Genomic DNA, 7,405 nt, shown 5'->3' with positions numbered 1-7,405 from the left:
AAAATGAGAATTACATAGAGCTAACGGTGTTATTGACGGCATGTGCTAAAAGTGTGTCAGCTTTTAAACGTCATGTACCATTTTGATTGTTTTGAAACTTGAAACACCAAAACTGAGAGTGGACTATTTGTCATATACTGTTCTTAAAATTTTCCCTTTCAATTTAACAATTAATGTGAATGACTGCTTTTTATTTAAATTTGTTGGGCACCCGCGGATTCCAGATCAATATGAAAGTGATGAAAACTATATGGTTTTTATCACAATATACAGGATGTTTGGAAACCTGATAATTAAAACTGAAGATCATCATCAATTAAGAACAATATTATGCATATCAATATCATAATCAATCTAATAAGGTAATATATAATGCCAAACAGAGAGCAAAAATCATAATCGTGATGATTTGGATTGGTTTGGAGTGTTATTCGTTTTATTACTTTATCCTGTTAATTTTTTGAAGAATAAGATAGCTAGTTTGATCTTAAATTTCAATAAAATGCTAAAATATTTTGAATAAGAACTACAATACCGTTCTCAAAAAATGAATAAGTGTTCTAGGATATTATGTATCTTTTTATATATTCTTTATGTGTGCCTTGGCCTTATGCCTATAGGATATGTAGTTTGACTAGATCTATGTATTCATTATCCTTACCATATTGGTATTGTGTAATTTTCTATATAAAAGGCTCCTATCAATGAATAAGATAATGATTCTCTTGTTATCTCTTTGTCTCTACACTTTATCCTTCATCACGTTATTATGCATTTTGTTCTAACCGTATAACTAATAGCCCACCATTTTTTTTTTCCAAACCCTAAAACCAAAACTGGAGGTTCTCGGCCACCGCCGCTGCCGCCGCCACCGTAGCTTCTCGGCCGTCCACTCCGCTGCTTTCTTTTCATCCGATCAAGCATCCAAGTGTTTATGATATGTTTATTTTACAACCCTAAAACTCTTCCAAGTTCAATAACCTCGGGGGAGATAAAGTGCTTTCTCCCCTTCTTCTACTCCATTCTATGCTTGGGTCGGTGTATTTGCAGATACCAAAAATCCTGAAATTTTATTTGCGGGTCAAGAGTGTGTTTGATTACTCTTGTTTCCTTGTCCAGGATGTGTATGATCAACCTCGACCTATCACCGGATTATATTTGATCAATCCGAGGTTTCCAAATTGTGTTTGATCAATTCGCGGCTTTTCCGGATTGTGTATGATCAATCTGAAGGACAAATCATTAAAAACATTGTTTGTGACCTCTATCAAGTCTCATAGCAGCTTGGTTTTATATGTAAGAGCAATGCAACATTCTGCTCCTTTGAGTTTTGACGTACTCGATGCCTAAGGCGAATCTTCGCTTAGTATCTGTGGAACCTTTCATTAGAAAGGATTAAACCACATGTTTTGACCCACAGGCTAACAAGCCTAGATGCTGAGATTTCACATCTCATGCGCTCAAAGTCTTTGACGCGCCACATTGACAAAAGCCTTCAATGGCAATCTGTGCAAAAAGTAATGACCATAAAGAACTGTGGAATGCACTCATGGAGCGTTTCTTAAAACGTTCATATAACTTTACTTGTTGAGTTATTAGTCAAGTGGATTGCTCACCACCTTAATTGACTACATATTGTCGATGATCTTTTGTGGCATCATGATCCATAATCTTTAGCGGATTCGATCATCATCAAGTTCTCTAGGTCCTCCAAGTTGGTTTGGAATTACCAACGAGACTTGATCTTGATCTTACAATTGCAAACGAGAATTGTATATACGCTAATGCGATAAACGTATTTGAGATTATCCCCTAATGTGGGGACAACAATATGGGTCATGGCAACAGTAGAAAACACCATGCCAATGTCTAGAAAAGAGGGGGAGGTGCCGCCGGCCCTAATGGCGACACTCCCGGTCTAAACACCAATTATATTTGTCAAAACTACTCACGTCAGCTCATGACAATACAACCGTTGTGGATCTTTGGATCACTGGTTCAAGATTGTCAAGCTCCTTCAAATTGTGAATGCATACAAAAAGGTACGGAAAATCAATATGAGGACAAGAATGTCATTCTCATGATCGCGAATTTCGAAGATTCGGATCCTGCTCTAGCTACCCCTAACTTTGACATCATTGGCTAGACATTGATTTTCTTTCCAAGCTATATGTAATAAGCCTTCGTCTATTTGAGACCTCGATGTACTCACATTAGCAATAATGAATGCCTTAAGAATTTTTTTGAAGTTATTAAACTATTCTCCTCTTATGGTTCGTATTGATTTACAAAAAAGATGTATATTCTTACATCGTCCTTAGAAACATGGCATATTGTGCCGATTTTAGTCCCTTCCTTTGAAGGTGACTCATGGCACCGCATCCTCAATGAGGATCGCCCACGTGTTTCTGGTTAAGTTAAGTCTTCTACCCTATAACAGATTTTCCATCATCAATTGTTCAATTAGGCTCATCCAAGCTCAGTGTGATGTCTTATAATTGTCCGAAATTAAGGAGATAGTGGTTTCAAGTGTGCCTCGCACTACCAACCCTCCACGGACATGCCTGGTCATACTGACTTGGAGTTACCGAAAGCTTTTGATTTTGGATCCCCCTATGCTATTAAACCAATTGCCGTCTTGCAAAAGACGTTGAAGACTTATCAAAACCGGAAAATTATCATCATGATCGAATCCTCTAGGTCCTCTAAGTTAGTTTTTGTCCATGTCAGTGAGCTTTTGCTAACTAGTCATGGAGTTTACGACTTTGGAATGACTAAAAGGACTTGATTTTGATCATACACACATCACTTTTGGTCAAGGCAACAGCCTACAAGCCACCTGCAAGCTTCACAGCTTCGCACATGCCAATTCTGTGAAACATAGCAATCTGTCTCTTCTGGACAGTCAACTTCATTTGAGCTTTGTGAACAGCTCTGGATGAACCAGACGGTGAGCTTTATATCATTGGAAAGCTCTACGAGTCTAGTTTTCAAAACTTTTCGCAGTTCATCTATATCTATTTTAACAAAGAAGTTATAGCTGTTTTAGTGTGCAAAAGTCATTTTGCGAGGAAATTTTTATGCACTCTCGGGATTGCAGCTTTTCGTAGCTTCTTTCAATCCTTCTAAATGGTTCAGGTGGAACTATTTACTCTCTTATCTACTCCATTTTTGTAGATCTGTCTTATAAAAAGACATTGTGTGCCTCGCAGATAGTGGAACTATCCACAACTTTCTAAGGAACCGGCAACTATCTCTGGATTTTGTGCCTTGTAAATCTTCTGTGACTACAATGATTGAATCATACCGGTCATTCAGGGACGCGGTTTAGCTTGAATCTTAATGTCTCATGGCACCATGATCAACTTCACATATGCTCTCTATACATTGAGAGGCAACCGAACCATGTTGAGCTTTAAAGACATACATGCTAATAGTTTTCATTTGAAAACACATTGTGAGAATGAACAAGAATTCTTTTGTGTATACCTTCTCATGAATGCAGACTGAAATGCATCTTAGAGAAGTTTATGAGTCAATTTAGTCGACTGTATGTCACTATGATTCGAATATCGAATCACATGTTGTCGCCAAACATGATATTTGGGACACCAACTCATATAGGCTTTGGTTTGACCAAATCGGTCATCCTGGAAGAGACATAATGATCCAAATCTTGAGAAATTCTCATGGACATCTATTCTTTTGCTCAAAACGAAGACATTCGGGATCTAGTATCACCATGAAGCATGGTGGTGACCCGGGGGACATTGACGTCACCCGAACATGGCTCCAACTTCCCGGAGGCCGTTCGGTTAATTCCTCAAGCAATTGAGATGCACCGGCCTTCTCTCAATGTCTCATTGGCCCCCTGCAATGCTCATTGCTCGTTTTGAAAGCCTATTCTTTAGCTAAATTAGGAGTGACCCTCCTACGCTAAATGACACAAAAGTGAACATTTCATTCTTACGTCAAACTATGCAGATAGATACAACCAACTTGCGGACACCTTTTTATGCTTTATGGTGTTGGTTGAAGTGTTAACATACTGGTCACATGTTACACTATTATCTATTGCTTATGTTGTTTATACTTCTACGGGCTCACTATCCATTATTTAAAGAAGTTTATCGGGATGTAAGTTAAAGTGTCTTGTACCCCATGTTCACACACAATACGGTCTCACCGAGGCTACGACCAATCAACTTTAGTTTGTCGCTCGAACATTATTGATGCGCACCAAATTTTTCTATTACGTCTTGGGGCTATGCAATATTTGTATGCAGCTTTACTATTCATCTACGACCCATCATCATTGAATATTGTTGTACTACAGCTAGTGACTGTGTACTAGGATTGACACGAAATTACAATCCTTAAGCTCGGCAGGATTGAAACGGATCTCCAATCCTTGAGCTCAGCTAGATGTTTATTCTAGATGCCAAATCGCACTGCCACTGCGTACAATGATGGGTCATTTGAGATGAATAAGTATTTAGGTTGGATAAGAACCTCCACCTATAATCCGCATATATAGAAACCTTGTCAGGCGATCTCTTTCACCATTATATTGCGGATGGTCACTTTGATGAGACAATATTCCCGCCGTTATGGGGAGATAAAAACACAAATGTTCAAGTGGAACGACGTGAATTGTCGTGGTTTGTCCCCACTAAGTCTCATCTTGATCCCAAATGCTTAAAGTGTTAAAGTGACGAGATCACATGCTGCAAATATGTCTGCAAGGATTGATGTCCCATCAAGAGGACATGGTGCGACCAAAAGGTGTTGGTCTTGACGCCATCATCATGGATGGTGATATAGTGACGCCATATAGTGGCAAAATTGGTGTCACAAGGCCGTGTGGCTCCCCAAAATGAAGGAGACCCTTAGGTTCGATACTTTCTCGCACTAGGAAGAAAGTGAGCTTGGTACATCCTGATCCATTGATCAGTGATACTCAAATCCGTCTCACGAAGTCTGAATTGTGATTATCGTTGGGGGACGCCTCAATGTCAAATCCAATCCATATAGAGATCTCTGCAAATATTACACTAGTGTACATGAGGACGTGGGATAATGAGTCTACTATCGAACCACCTTTCGTTGATGGATATCAACTTAGTTGATTGGCCTAATGGAAAGATGCGATCCAGCATTAACAAAGAGATAGGTCCTTGGGCAGGTGATGCCGACATCGCAAGTTAAACCCTATCAACTATACCTTTGTTAGATAGCGTAGTGAGAACAAGAGTTTAGACTCACCTTATGGTGCAAAGTCTCTCACTAACATGCACTGGGATCGACTACGATGAGATATGTTCTTGTAATGGATGTCATTGCACTCCACTACTTTGTCAATTTGGTAGTTTCTGAATAACTGAACATGCAGCCTATGAATATGGTCATAATAACATCTCTATGGGATCAGAGATATACATGAAAGTCTTAAATAGACTTCATTGATCCGAATCAAGTGGCTCCAAACCACAGGAGCATGCGTTTGCTAAATGTATTGAAACGCACATGGAATGTACTTGATATGGAAGGGATATGGTGAATTATGCATTTGCGTGTTCATTTCAGATTTACATGGACTCTTGATTGATCAAGAAATGCCAATATGTATCAACATCTGAAAAAAAAGATCTTGGGAAGACACGGTCTCGATAAGGCACTCGATGACTGTATTGATGATGATTTTCCATTAATCGGCTTAGGTGTTGTATAACTAGTGAGACCTACATATACTCCCATGATTAGTCAAGGTCTTTGCTTTAAAGAGATATCCTTTGTTTGTCTAAAGCAAGATGACAAATACGTGTTAAGAGATGGAGTTCCCATCTAAGTACAATAAGACGCATCAATATACTCAACACAATACGAAAGACTTGACAACTCATTCGCTATGAAAAGTTGTAAAGCTAAGTGTAGCTATGCGCCCACGCAATGCCAATGTAATGACAGTAACTCATTTTTCAATATTTAATAGTATGAAAGGTTGAGGCTTATTCTATCCCTACATAAGAAAGACACATCAATAGCGAAATCAGAATCTGTCAAGTTTCGTAGGTCAATGTCACACCTCGGTTCTTAAGTTATTTTACGGTTATTTACTTTTGGTATTACTTTGGCTTTTACCGTTTCGAGTAACCGTTTACTATTTAAGACTCCAAAAGTTGACTTTTTCTTCCGTTTGGAATTTGGGAAAACTTCCTTCATGAAAGTCGTAGAGAACGTTAAACAGAGTTCGTGGACACGTAGCACTTTTAAAACGGAGTTCGTATGAAAAAGTTATGGTCTAATAACGAAAGTTTCTATGTTGGTAAAAGGAGGTAAATTCTAGTAGTCTTTATTTGTTGTGGGTTTTAAGTTGGACCGGGTAGGATTTGGAGAGCCCAAACCCCATTCTCTCTCTCTCTCTCTCTCTCTCTCTCCCTTCTCTCTCCTTTCTCTCCCGAACTCTTCCCGACCCGCCGGATAACCCAGTCCCGTCCGCCGCCGTCCGGCTGCCACAGACCGCCGCACCGGTCCCGAACGGTCGGCCGTCGACCCAGCTCTCTTCTTAGACCGGTGGGAGACGCCCTAGTGCCGCCATGAGGGAGAGAGAGCGCCCGGAAGCTCCGACTGTGTTGTGGAGTCCGATCGCCGGAAATCGCTCCTCCGACCGCCATCACCGGTGATTCGGGTCTTGTTAGGAAGAGCTCTTCGTGTGCAACAATTCCCTAGAAGGTAATGATCCAATTCGAAGTGTGTTAGAGGATTTTCGGGCTAGGGTTTGAATTGGGAGATTTTTGGATGTTTTGATTCGATTACCCTAGTTAAGCTTAGAATTGGACTAAGTGCTAGTTATGAAAGTTGTTGTGCTTGATGAGAGGATTATTTTGTTAAATTTTGGGAGGCATTGGACGCCGCCGGAGTACTGTCGCCGGCCGCCGCTGCCGGCGGAGCAGGCGGCGACGCCGCCACTTGGAGGTTGATTTTCAGGTTTTTGAGTTTGTTTTAATGAGAGGAGTCTAATGAAGTATAGTTTGGAATTTTTGGAGGAGTTTTGTTAAGGTTTGAGATTTTAAAAGATTAAGGTTTTTGCCGGTTATTAGAATAAAAATCCGGCCGTTGGATTTCCTCGGTATTTATTATAGAATGTTAGAATTGATGAATTAAGGTTGTGGTGGAGTTTGGTGTGAATCCGGTGAGTTTAACCCTATTAAGAGTAGTGGGTTCAACGGAAGAGAGTTAGATGTTTTTATTCACGTAATTATTTTCCGGAATTGAAGTTTGGTCCTAAGCATGGTTGTTGTGCCAGGATTCGAGGAGACTCCACTTGAGTGGTGATTCGGAATTCGTCAGGCTTAGGCCTAAATCTGTGAGTGGACATTTTGGTTTTTAATTAATATGCATACAA

This window comes from Fragaria vesca, linkage group LG2 (genome assembly GCF_000184155.1).
Source record: "Fragaria vesca subsp. vesca linkage group LG2, FraVesHawaii_1.0, whole genome shotgun sequence".
NCBI classification, from domain to species: Eukaryota; Viridiplantae; Streptophyta; class Magnoliopsida; order Rosales; family Rosaceae; genus Fragaria; species Fragaria vesca.
The sequence above is the reverse complement of the archived record's forward strand: the minus strand, read 5'-3'. Positions refer to the sequence as shown.